The sequence below is a fragment of the Rattus rattus genome, chromosome 1 (genome assembly GCF_011064425.1).
Source record: "Rattus rattus isolate New Zealand chromosome 1, Rrattus_CSIRO_v1, whole genome shotgun sequence".
Taxonomy (NCBI): domain Eukaryota; kingdom Metazoa; phylum Chordata; class Mammalia; order Rodentia; family Muridae; genus Rattus; species Rattus rattus.
Genome location: NC_046154.1, coordinates 24,585,460 through 24,597,422, shown reverse-complemented (window position 1 = coordinate 24,597,422; position 11,963 = coordinate 24,585,460). Strand labels below are relative to the sequence as shown.

General features: G+C 46.5%; 1 pseudogene; it reads left to right on the top strand.

The window, feature by feature from the left end:
- The first annotated feature begins 7,935 nt into the window (after positions 1–7,935).
- Positions 7,936–8,727, top strand: LOC116898120 (annotated as a pseudogene).
- Positions 8,728–11,963: the final 3,236 nt, after the last annotated feature.

The following is an 11,963-nucleotide window of genomic DNA, read 5'->3' as shown; positions in this document are numbered from 1 at the left end:
CTCCCTAGGCTGCCGGTGCACTCAGACCCTGCCTTAGGAGTCCGAGATTCAGGGAACAGCCCAGGCGCTCCAGGCTCGCCCACCTCTGAGGGCAAGCCGGTAAGAGTGCTTTGAAAGTGTCTAAAGGGGGTTGGGGATTTAGCTCAGTGGTAGAGCACTTGCCTAGCAAGCGCAAGGCCGTGGGTTCGGTCCCCAGCTCCGAAGAAAAAAAAAAAAAAAAAGAAAGTGTCTAAAGAGGTGTGAGTGAAATATCCTTTAGTCTTGCCCTTCCTGCTCTCCTAGGTCCAACCCTGGGTTCTAGATAACCCCTAAGTGGAGATGGGTCCCAGAGATTTTTTCAGGTGGGTGTAGGCATAACTACTGGGGTGGCCTATGACTCCGAGTGACTGAGACAATCAGGGTTCAAGGCTAGCCTGAGGTACAGGGTGAATATGCACCCAGCTTGAGTTACAAGTGAAACCCTGTCTCAGCTGCAAACACACACACACACACACACACACTTTATTTCATAGGACTCAGGTGATATTTTAGCAAATTTTTTTACATGCATCCCCCACCCAAAAGATCACAGGGCTAGATCAGGCAGTTTTGTTTTTTGTTTTTTGTTGTTTTTTTTTTTCTTTTTCTTTTTTTCGGAGCTGGGAACCGAACCCAGGGTCTTGCGCTTGCTAGGCAAGCGCTCTACCACTGAGCTAAATCCCCAACCCCTAGATCAGGCAGTTTTAATTCTCATCTGGAGCTTCAAATGGGGACCAGCCTCCTTGGAGCCACTCAGGTTGTTAGTGAAACTCATTTCTTATAATATGACTGGAGGCCTGGGAGTTTTGCTGAGACTCCACCCAAAGTTACTAGAGCTGATCACCATGACTCACCACAGAGGTTTCTCTGAAGGACTCGTGTACTTCATGAACCCGACAAAGAGAGTTGAGTTTTCATTTGCTAAAACAGAGATTGCTTTGCTCTTGGGATACTTGGGCATCTAACCCAGAGCCTCACACGCTGGGTAACGCCTCTCTCTCTCACCAAGCTGCTCCACCAGCCCCAAGACATCATCATTTGTGTTTGTGTGACTGAATGTGCACATGGGGAGACAGAGAGGGCAGGCCTATTCGTGCATGGGAGGCCTGAAGAAGGTATCAGATCCCTCAGAGTCAAACTTCCTAAATTAGTGGTAAGTTTAGCTATCCGCTCTGTCCCCAGTGGTTTGCATGCGTGCAACAGCTGTCTGGATTCTCAAAAGAAAGACACACACACACACACACACACACACACCCACACACACACACTCACATCAGTTAATTTTGATATGCCTTGACTAGCTCAAAGGTTGGGCATTTCCAATCCTCCCCAAGGCTATATTTCCCTCCCTCTAATTCTTTTTTTTTTTTTTCCTTTTTTTTTTTCGGAGCTGGGGACCGAACCCAGGGCCTTTCGCTTCCTAGGCAAGCGCTCTACCACTGAGCTAAATCCCCAACCCTCTAATTCTATATTTTATCTTTGTCGTCTTGGCTCTTCTTGTGTGGCCCCATAGTCTTTGTGGCCCAAGATGCTTCTGGGCAGCCCTCTTGGGGGCCGAATTCCTTCTCACCCACATTTCAGGTGATTTGAGGCCTGAAGAATATGTCTCAGATCCCACAGAGCCTAACTCCGCTGGCGTATGTAGGATGCCTAAGTTGTTAGGTGGGTGCTGGATGTGCACCCATGATTGTTCAGCAAGTACTCTTAACCACTGTGGTGGTTTGAATACGCTTGGCCCAGGGAATGAGGGCACAGTTAAATGTTTTCCTTTCTAAGAGTTGCCTTGGTCATGGTGTCTCTTCTCAGTAATGGAAAACCCTAAGACAGAAGTTGGTGCCAGAAGTGGGGTATTGCTGTGATAGGCCTGACCATGCTTTTGTTTGGCGGGATGTGGATCTTGGAACTTTGGAAAGCAATGGAACACTTCATGTAGAATTTAGTGGGCCACCCTCGTAGAAATATGGAAGACTTTGTTGCTGAGGTTGATTTGAATTGTGGAAGACTGGCTCGAAAGGTTTCAGGAAAGAATGTTAACATGTGGCCTAGAGACTGCTTTTGTGATGTTTTGGTGAAGAACGTGCTGCTTTTTGCCCTTGTCTGAAGAGTCTGCCCGAGGTAAAATGAAGAGATTTAGATTAATCGCATTAGCAAAGGAAATCTCAAAACGGCCTGGTGTTCCGCTGAGCGGTGGGAAAAGAGCAGACTTAAAAAGAAAAAATACAAGGGTTATGGTTTCAGGAAGTGAAATGAACCTGAGTCCTGTGTTCCAGGAGATACACAGATTAAGGGAGTGGTGATTTGGGGGCAAGATCCCACCCACCAAAACTTCCTGTTCATGCTTTGACAGTTGAACAAGGGATAGTTCTTTCTTTTTTTTTTTTTTTTTTCGGAGCTGGGGACCGAACCCAGGGCCTTGCGCTTGCTAGGCAAGCGCTCTACCACTGAGCTAAATCCCCAACCCTACAAGGGATAGTTCTATGCAGGCATTATTACCTGGTTATTGTTATCATTTGGACATGAGATACGATTTGCGTCAAGTTGACACAGGGTGGATGGTGATGGCCATTCCCAGTTGTCAACCTGACTAGATCTGAAGTGAACTACCATCCAGAAATGGAGGGCACAGCTATGATTCAGATCCTGAGGTTTAGATCCAAACCTTAAGGACCAGTGACCATGAAGAGCTTAGGCCCAGGCATGGTGGAACACGCCTTTAATCCCAGCATTCAGGAGACAGGGCCATGCATATCACTGAGCTCAAGATCAACCTACAGAGCAAGTTCCAGGACAGCCAAGCTTAGGCAGTGAAGGAGTTGAAAACAGAAAGCCGGTGTTAATAGAACCAGGGGGCTATGTTCCAGCCCCAGCAAGCAGCAAGACTCGGCAACATGGCTCTGACTTTAGAATAAATTGGAGAAGGAGACTATTAGGACAGTTGATGATGCTGGTTGGCTGGAGCTGAGAAATTAGCTGTGATTACAAAGAGACCAAAATCACTGAGGTGAAATTGCCTGGGAAGTGTTTTCTGAGAGCACAGAGAAGCTGTGTTCCAGAGATAGCCAAGGTTATACCTCGTGCTAAAGCTGGACCTGGCAATGTATAAGGTGGTACTGGTTTTGAAGGCATGAAGGGGTCATGAAGAGCAGCTGAGGCCTGGCACTGTGAGAGGCCAGGGAAGGCTATTGGTACAGGTCCAGCCTCAGTTGCAGTTGATGGCCCAGGACTGAAGCGGTCATGCAAAGTTGTTGAGGCTTGGCACCATGAAGAGAGCCTGTGAGAGGCTATTGGTGAAGCCTAGTTGCCATGGGAGACCCCAGTGTATTGGAGATGCCAGTGCCATGGGATGACCAACAAGAACAGCAGTAGCAGTGGAGTGGATCAACCTGAGCTTAGAGTGCTACAGAGGGCAGAGCTGGGGAAGTGACCCAAGTCCTTTGGAAGAGCCCAGAAGATCATGTGTGGATCCCAGACATTGGGACAAGAAGCTATAAAGTTGAAGTTGCCTTAGAGACCTTAAGATGTTAGAGATGTCAGAGCCGTGGGACTCCTGTGGAGGAAAGCCGCTCACAGGAAGTGGTACCAGCCCAAGAGAAAGAAGTGTGTAACAGCCATCAGAGCTGAAAGGAGTTGGACATCAGACATGGAGATGCAGACTTTAAAGCTTGCCCACCTGGTTTTTGGTCTTGCTTTGGTCCAATATTCCCTCACTAGGATGTTTTGGGGTGATAATATATACCCTGTGATGTTGGGGGTATGTGATCTGTTTTTCAATTTTGATTTCTTAAGGGATGACATTTAAGAGATTGTATGAATATTGGAAAATACTTTGAATTTCAGACTTTTAACATTGTTGAGACTGCTATAGATTATAGGAACTTTTGAAGTTGGACTAAATGCGTTTTGCATTATGATATGGCTAGGTATGGTCCCAAGAGACCCATGTGTTTGAAAAAGCCTATGGGGAGCCAGGGAGTGGAATGTGGTAGTTTGAATGTGCTTGACCCAGGGAATGAGGGACACTATTAGGAGGTGTGGTCTTGTCGGAGTAGATGTGGCTTTGTTGGAGGAAGTGTGTCACTGTGTGTGTGGGGGGGGGGGTATTGAGACCCTTCTCCTAGTTACCTAGAAAAGTCTTCTCCTGGCTGCCTTAGGATCAAGATGTAGAACACTCAGCTTTTCCAGCATGCTACCGTGCTTCCTGACATGATGATAATGGACTGAATCTCTGAAAGTATAAGCCAGCCTCCATTAAATCTTCCCTTTGTAAGAGCTGCCTTGGTCACGGTGTCTCTTCACAGCAATAGAACTCTAAGACAACCACTGAGCCATCTCTCCAGGGTTCAGGGCAACGCTTATATAACTTCTTATATGTGTGGCAGAAGTAACATGTTATCACATCTGCTCTATCCTATGATGGGATGCAAGTCACATGTGCTATTCTACGAAGGTGTGACTATCAGGATCACTGGTAGTTATCATTGGTAGTCATTACAGGGTCTGTCCATCAAGCTAAAGTTACTGTAAAACCTGAAGAAAAGAGACCTGGGACTAAAACTGGAGAGATGAAGATAGGGATCCACATGTACAACAGAGTGGATCATGGTGGATCAAGCCTAGAGTCTCTTCATGTGGGAAGCTGAGGTAGGAAGATTACCAAATTTAAGGCCAGCCTAGACTACAGAGCACGACCCTGTCTATAAACAAAGAAAAGGATACAATGGAAAAAGGTAGGAAGCCAACAGCTGTGCTACAGTTTTGCAATTTGGCCCTTGAGGTGTAGAGGCAGGATGATAGGGAACTCCAGCTACCCACACACTGTTGTATGGCAGCACAGGCTACACGAAACCTTGTCTGCAAACGAACAAAGAGAACCGTTAATCAGAGCCAGACATGGAGATCATGCTGTCCTCCCAACACCAGGAAGCAGAGGCAGACAGATCTCTGTGAGTTTGAGGCCAGCCTGGTCTACACAGCAAGTCCCAGGTCAGGGACAGCAGGGCTAGATAATAAGACCTAATCTTACCCACCCACCACCACCATCAAACAATATGGTGGCACACATTTGTCATCTTGTCACTTTGGAAGCTGAAGCAGGAGGATCATGCATTTAAGGCCATCCTTAGGGGCTGGGGATTTAGCTCAGCGGTAGAGCGCTTACCTAGGAAGCGCAAGGCCCTGGGTTCGGTCCCCAGCTCCAAAAAAAAGAACCAAAAAAAAAAAAAAAAAAAAAAAGGCCATCCTTAGCTACATATCAAATTTGAGGCTAACCTCAGCTTCATTCCAAAAATTGAAGAAAAAAAAAAGATAAATAAACCCCAAACAGAATCACTTTGAGGCCCATGTGCCAAAGGCTGCTGAGCCAAGCTCTTGGTGCTGGAAGGTCCTGGGTCTATGACCTTTACCTTGGAATGAACCACACTATGGTCTCCCTTTCCTCCTGCAACCCAGACCTGACAGTCACCAAACTAGACATGCTGGTCCTGGTAAGTAGGTCTTCTTGATCCTTGTCACTTTACAGAAGCCTGGACTGTCCCGCTTGTCACTCAGCTTCTCTCCCGTCTATATCTTGTCTCTTTGCGGGCAGCCTTTCTGCTTATATTTTTTTAAAATGAACTTAAGCAGGGACGGTTACACACACCTTTGATCCCAGCACTAGGGAGGCTCTCTGAGTTTGAGGCTAGCCTGGTCTACAAGGTGAGTTCCAGGACATCCAGGGCTACACAGAGAAACCCTGTCTTAGGAACCAAATAAACAAAAGAGAATTTATTTTTAATTACGTCCATGTGGTGCGTCTTCATGCATGAGTGCATGCGCCCACAGAAGCCAGAGGCTTTGACTTTTCCTGGAGCCAAGTTACAGGCAGCTGTGAGCTGGCCAGTGTGTGTAGAGGAATTTTACTCCACCAACATGGCTGCTCTGGCAAAGGATTAAATCCAAAGACCTCCTAGGTTTGGGTGATCCTGCTAGAATGAAACATCTTTTTTTTTTTTTTTTTTTTTTTTTTTTTTAAATTAACGAGTATTTCTTATTTACATTTCGAATGTTATTCCCTTTCCCGGTTTCCGGGCAAACATCCCCCTAACCCCTCCCCTCCTCTTCTCTATTGTTTTTCCCCCTCCCCTCCTCCCCCCATTACCGCCCTCCCCCAACAAAATGCGTTCACTCGGGGTTCAGTCTTGGCAGGACCAAGGGCTTCCCCTTCCACTGGTGCTCTTACTGGGTCATTCATTGCTACCTATGAGGTATGGTCAGTCCATGTATAGTCTTTGGGTAGTGGCTTAGTCCCTGGAAGCTCTGGTTGGTTGGCATTGTTGTTCATAAGAATGAAACATCTTTAATCCCTCCGGCTGGACGTACCCTTAGTACACCTTTTTAATCCCAAACAATAAAGGTGAAGTTAGTGTGTAGAAGGAAGCAGCCATGTTGGAAAGTGACATCTAGCTGGAGGGCAATTCAGTAAGTGGAGTTCAGTTAAGTGCAGGTGAGTGTATGGAATTCAGAGGCAGAGCGATAAAGTGAGAAGCCAAGAGAATCCAGTTTGAATCAGTCAGTTTGGAGAGAAGTTTTGAGCCAGGACAGCTGAGTTGAACCAGCCAGCCATAGTTCAGAAAGGGTGAACTTATTCAGCAGTAAGCCTCTGTCTGAGATGACAATTAATCAGGCGAATAAAAGTTAACTTTTACAAGCGTCAGTGCTGGGAACTGAACTCAGGTCCTCTGGAAAAAAAAGAGTAAATGTTCTTAACCACTGAACTCTTGCAGGATATTAAATCACACTGTGAACCCCAAGATTGTATTATTCACTAAAAATACCTGTTCCTAGTTGTGTGACTCAGTCCTTCATACACACCTTTAATCCCAAACACTGAAGGTAAAGTTAGTTTGTAGAAAGAAACAACCAGGGGTTGGGGATTTAGCTCAGTGGTAGAGCGCTTGCCTAGGGAAGCGCAAGGCCCTGGGTTCGGGTCCCCAGCTCCGAAAAAAAAGAAAAAAAAAAAAAAAGAAACAACCATGTTTAAAAAATGATGTCTAATTGAGTGGCAGACAAAGTGATGAATCAGGGAAAGATTTGACAGACTAGGATCCGCCCAACTCTCAGGAGAGTGGAAAGGGAAGCTACTTAAGAGAGCAGTGCAGAGAAAGGAAGAGGCAATTTTCCTAGGAGAGTCTTACAGAAACAGGTTGAGAGGTTGAAGAGAGAACAAGCTAGACACGGTAAAGACAGAGCAAGCCAGGGAATGAGAAGAAGCCAGAAGATCAGAACAGATTGACAGAATTAGAGGCCAAGCAGAGCAATTCAGGAGTAGCCCAGAGAAGCCGGTTTGAATCAGCCAGCTTGGAAGGAGTTTGAGCCGGAACAGCTGAGTTGATCAGCCAACCAGAGATAAAAAAGAACTGGAGGGAAAGCGCCGCAGAGGCCACTGACAGGCTGGATGCAATGCAGCAGAAGGAGCTGGGCTCCTGGGCCTCCTGCGTGCATGGGAGCATGGGAGCATCCGGCGGCTGTCTGAAGAGGGCGAGGCCAGCAGAGCTCAAGACCTTGAGCATACGATGCGTGGCCATGGCGACCGGCACTCAGCAGAAGGAGAACACGCGGCTGCTGCTTCTTTCTTCTTCTTTCTTCTTCTTCTTCTTCTTCTTCTTCTTCTTCTTCTTCTTCTTCTTCTTCTTCTTCTTCTTCTTCTTCTTCTTCTTCTTCTTCTTCTTCTTCTTCTTCTTCTTCTTCTTCTTCTTCTTCTTCTTCCTCTTCCTCTTCCTCTTCCTCTTCCTCTTCCTCTTCCTCTTCCTCTTCTTCCTCTTCTTCCTCTTCTTCCTCTTCCTCCTCTTCCTCCCTCCTCCTCCTCCTCCTCCTCCTCCTCCTCCTCCTCCTCCTTCCTCTTCTTCCTCTTCCTCCTCTTCCTCCTCTTCCTCCTCCTCCTCCTTCTTCTTCACATGTCCACTAGAAGTCATTAAGGTGAGACTGCAGTCTTCGAGACGAGCTCTTCGGACGGTGTATTATCCTAAAGTTCAACTGGAGACCATTAGTGGAGCTGGAATGGTGAGACCAACATCTGTGACGCCTGGCCTCATGCAGGTTTAGAGGTTTGGGTCCAAGCTTGGTCGGAGTTGAGCATCAAGGGCTGTGTACTTTGCATGTTACTCCAAAGAACAGTTCAATGGCCTCTTCGGACCCAATAGCAAGACTGCAGATTTTCTCAGCTGGCTGCTGGCCCGGCAGCTTTTGTCACAAATACCTTAATGAGTCCTGTTTGGATGGTTAAAACGATGATGCAGCTAGAACGAAAGGTGAGAGGCTGCAAGCAGATGAAGACACTCCAGTGTTCTCCACATGTTACCGGACAGAAGGCATCTGTGGCTTCTACAGAGGGCTGTCTGCGTCCTGTGCCGGCGTCTCAGAGACGATCATCTGCCTCGCTATTTATGCAGTTTAAAGAAGTGTTTGAAAGAAGCCCTGATAGTCTCCTTCACAGACGGAACTGAGAAAAGTTCCTCCAGCTTCTTTGGATTTACGGCAGCTGCGGCTGTTTCTCAGGGATGCGCCTCCTGCATTGCTTACCCACACGAGGTCATCAGGACGCGGCTCCCGGAAGAAGGCAGCAAGTACGCGACATCCGGGCAGACAGCGCGCCTGGTGTTCCGGGAGGAAGGCTACTTCGCCTTCTACAGAGGACTTTTTTGCTCAGCTCTTCCAACAGCTGAAAAACCCTAGAGATTTTCTTTTCCCTTTATGTTTAGTGTTCAAAAATGAAACAGCAGGGGGTGGGGATTTAGCTCAGAGGTAGAACTCTTGACTAGGAAGCGCAAGGCCTTGGGTTCGGTCCCAGCTCCGAAAAAAAAAGAACCAAAAAAAAAAAGAGTAAAAAAACTGAAACAGCAAAGGCCATAGAATACCCGGCTCAAGTCACCTGTTGGATATTTCCTTTTGGATCCATGTTTATGGAAGGTTTAAATTCATAAGCGTTAATGTTAACGCTTATGAATTTAATGTTAAGTTAGTTATAACTTTCTTTTTTAAGAGGATTGAGGATTAAGCAGCAAGTAAATTAAATCACGCTACTTAATTTAAAAAAAAAAAAAAAGGAACTAGAAAGGGGCGAGTTTATTCAGCAGTCAGTCTTAGAAGCTACAGCATTCTAGGCCTGGATTGGATTGTACCTGGGCTAGAAGCTTCCAGGACTAGACCTAGGTTAGCAGAAGAAGGCAGTAAGCCTCACAGACAACAATTACATTATATATATATATATATATATATATATATATATATATATATATATGTTACTTTTAACAGAACTATCTCCCTGTTCCCCTGAAAAGATGTGGGACTGGGGATGTAGTTCAGAGGTAGAACCATTCCTGAGACCCTGGGTTCCACCTCCAACACACACACACACACACACACACACACACGGAAGATAGAACAAAGAAAGGAAGAAAGATGAAGGGTGGTTCTTCTGTTCATGCCCACTTATCTGAATTTCTTTTCATTGAGGTTACAATTACTTGCTCAATTCTCAGTCAATTAAAAAAAAAAATGGTGGGCTGGAGAGATGGCTCAGTGGTTAAGAGCACTGGCTGCTCTTCCAAAGTTCCTGAGTTCAATTCCCAGCAACCACATGGTGGCTCACAACCATCTGTAATGAGATCTAATGCCCTCTTCTGGTGTGTCTGAGGACAGTGACAGTGTACCTATATATAATAAATGAATAAATCTTTTTTTTAAAAAAAAGGCGGGGGTTGAGGATTTAGCTCAGTGGTAGAGCTCTTGCCTAGCAAGCGCAAGGCCCTGGGTTCGGTCCTCAGCTCCGGGGAAAAAAAAAGGGGGGGAAGGGGGGGAGGCACAAGCCTTTAATCCCAGCAATAGGGAGGCAGAGGCAGGAGGATCTCTGAGTTCAAGGCCAGCCTGGTCTACAAAGTGAGTTCGAGGACATCCAATGCTACACAGAGAGACTCTGCCTCAGAAAGCAAAAGACAAGCAAACTAACAAACAAACCATGAACATCCCACGCACAGAACAACAGGAGCAGGGGTATTTATTATGCACGCTCAATGGTAAAATATAGACTTGACATAAGTAAGGCCCTACGTTCAATGCCCAGCACCAAGATAAGAAAACCTAAAATCAAGCAACAACAGAACAAGGACTGAAGGGGTTAAGAACACTGGCTGTTCTAAGGGTCCATGTTCAATGCTCAGCATCCATATCTACAGTGGCTCAGAACCATCTGGAACTCCAGGTCCTGGGGATCAGCTGCCGTCTTTTGGCCTCCACAAGCCTTTAATCGCAGCACTTAGGAGACAGAGGCAGCAGGATCTCTGTGTACTGGAGGACAGCCTGGGCTATATGGTGACACCGTGTCTCGAAAAAAACAAAAAACGAACAAACGAAAAGTTAATTTTCAACAAAAATTTGCAATGATATGAAGAGAAAATGACATGCATTATTTATGCGTTCTCAACTATAGTTACAATTCTTTCACCATTAGTCTAATATTTATAAATTATCATTCCATGCACACACAATAACAGATGAAGGAAGGACACGTTGCTTTCTCGGTGCTCCTCTCTGTGAGTGGTCGAAAGGCAACAGCTGATATTTATAGCTTTTTCCCCTGCTATTCATCCCGAATTCCCTTTGCTCTCTGCCAGAGCCTCCGCTGTAGAGTCCATTCCCTGATAGGGGAATCCAAATCTCTTTTCTGAGGGCTTTGAATCTTCAAGGGGAGCCCACTGCTGTCTCTCAGTAGCACCTCTGGGTGGAACTGTCATGTGACAGCCGTCCCCTCTCACGCGGTGGCAGCGTGTGGTGCAGAGCCATCTGTAACTGGGCTGTAGACAGAAGGAGCTCATCAGGGGGCAGCAGTGCACGGGGAACAGAGGTGAGGAATGATTACCAGCCCATCAGCTTACTCAAGCACCCACCTTCCACACGTCCTGTTTCTTCCCACTCCATCCCTTAGCATTTGTGTGCACACTTGCTATAGCACGTGGAGGTCAGAGGACAGTTCGTGGGAGTCAGGGCTCTCCTCCCCACGGATGGGTGCCACAGATGGAGCTCAGATCAGCAGTGGTCGTGGCAAGCGCCTTTACGCACTGGGCTACTTCATGGATCTCAGGTCAGGCCACACGGTTACTTCCTAGTCCGTGGCCAGGCTTTCAATCGCTCCAAAAGTACAGAAGAAGTAAGGATGGAGAGAGACATCATCTTCAGAAAGGGTATGGGTGGGCTGGAGAGATGGCTCATTGGTTAAGAGCACCGACTGCTCTTCCAGAGGTCCTGAGTTCAATTCCCAGCAACTACATGGTGGCTCACAACCATCTGTAGTGAGATCTTATGCCCTCTTCTGAAGGCAGCTACAGTGTACTCATATGTAATAAATAAATCTTTAAAAAAAAAAAAAAAAAAGAAAAAAAAAAGAAAGGGTATGGGCTTGCTCCGAAATCTGAGAGTCCTGTGTGGTGATTCACCAGCTAGGGCTGTGAGCGACTCCATACAGCGTCTCTGTTTGACTTGAAGACGTTAAATACCCTGAATTTGCTGGCTGCTTAGGTTCAAGAGCAACTTGGGATGCAACTTGGGATTTGGGGCCCCCAGATTCTTCTCTGAAGGAGACTCATTAGATTTTTTTTTTTTTTTTTTTTGGTGGCATTTATTTCTGACACTTTTATTTTGCATCTGAAATACCCACTTCTTCCATTTTCATCAGACTCAGCAAAACGTCACCTGCATAGTGATATGTTAAGGTCTAGATCCAGATTTCTATGGATTAGGGGTCAGGGGTACAGCTCAGAGGTAAAGTGCTTGCCCAGCAAGCCCAGGGCCTAAAACAACCTCCCCACCCCCGCACTAAGGAAGACAGGAAAGAGAAGGGACAGGCGCAGCTGCCCAAGCCTATAATCACAGAATATGGGAGGCTGAGGCAGGGGCCCCTGTTCTGGGGGTAGCCT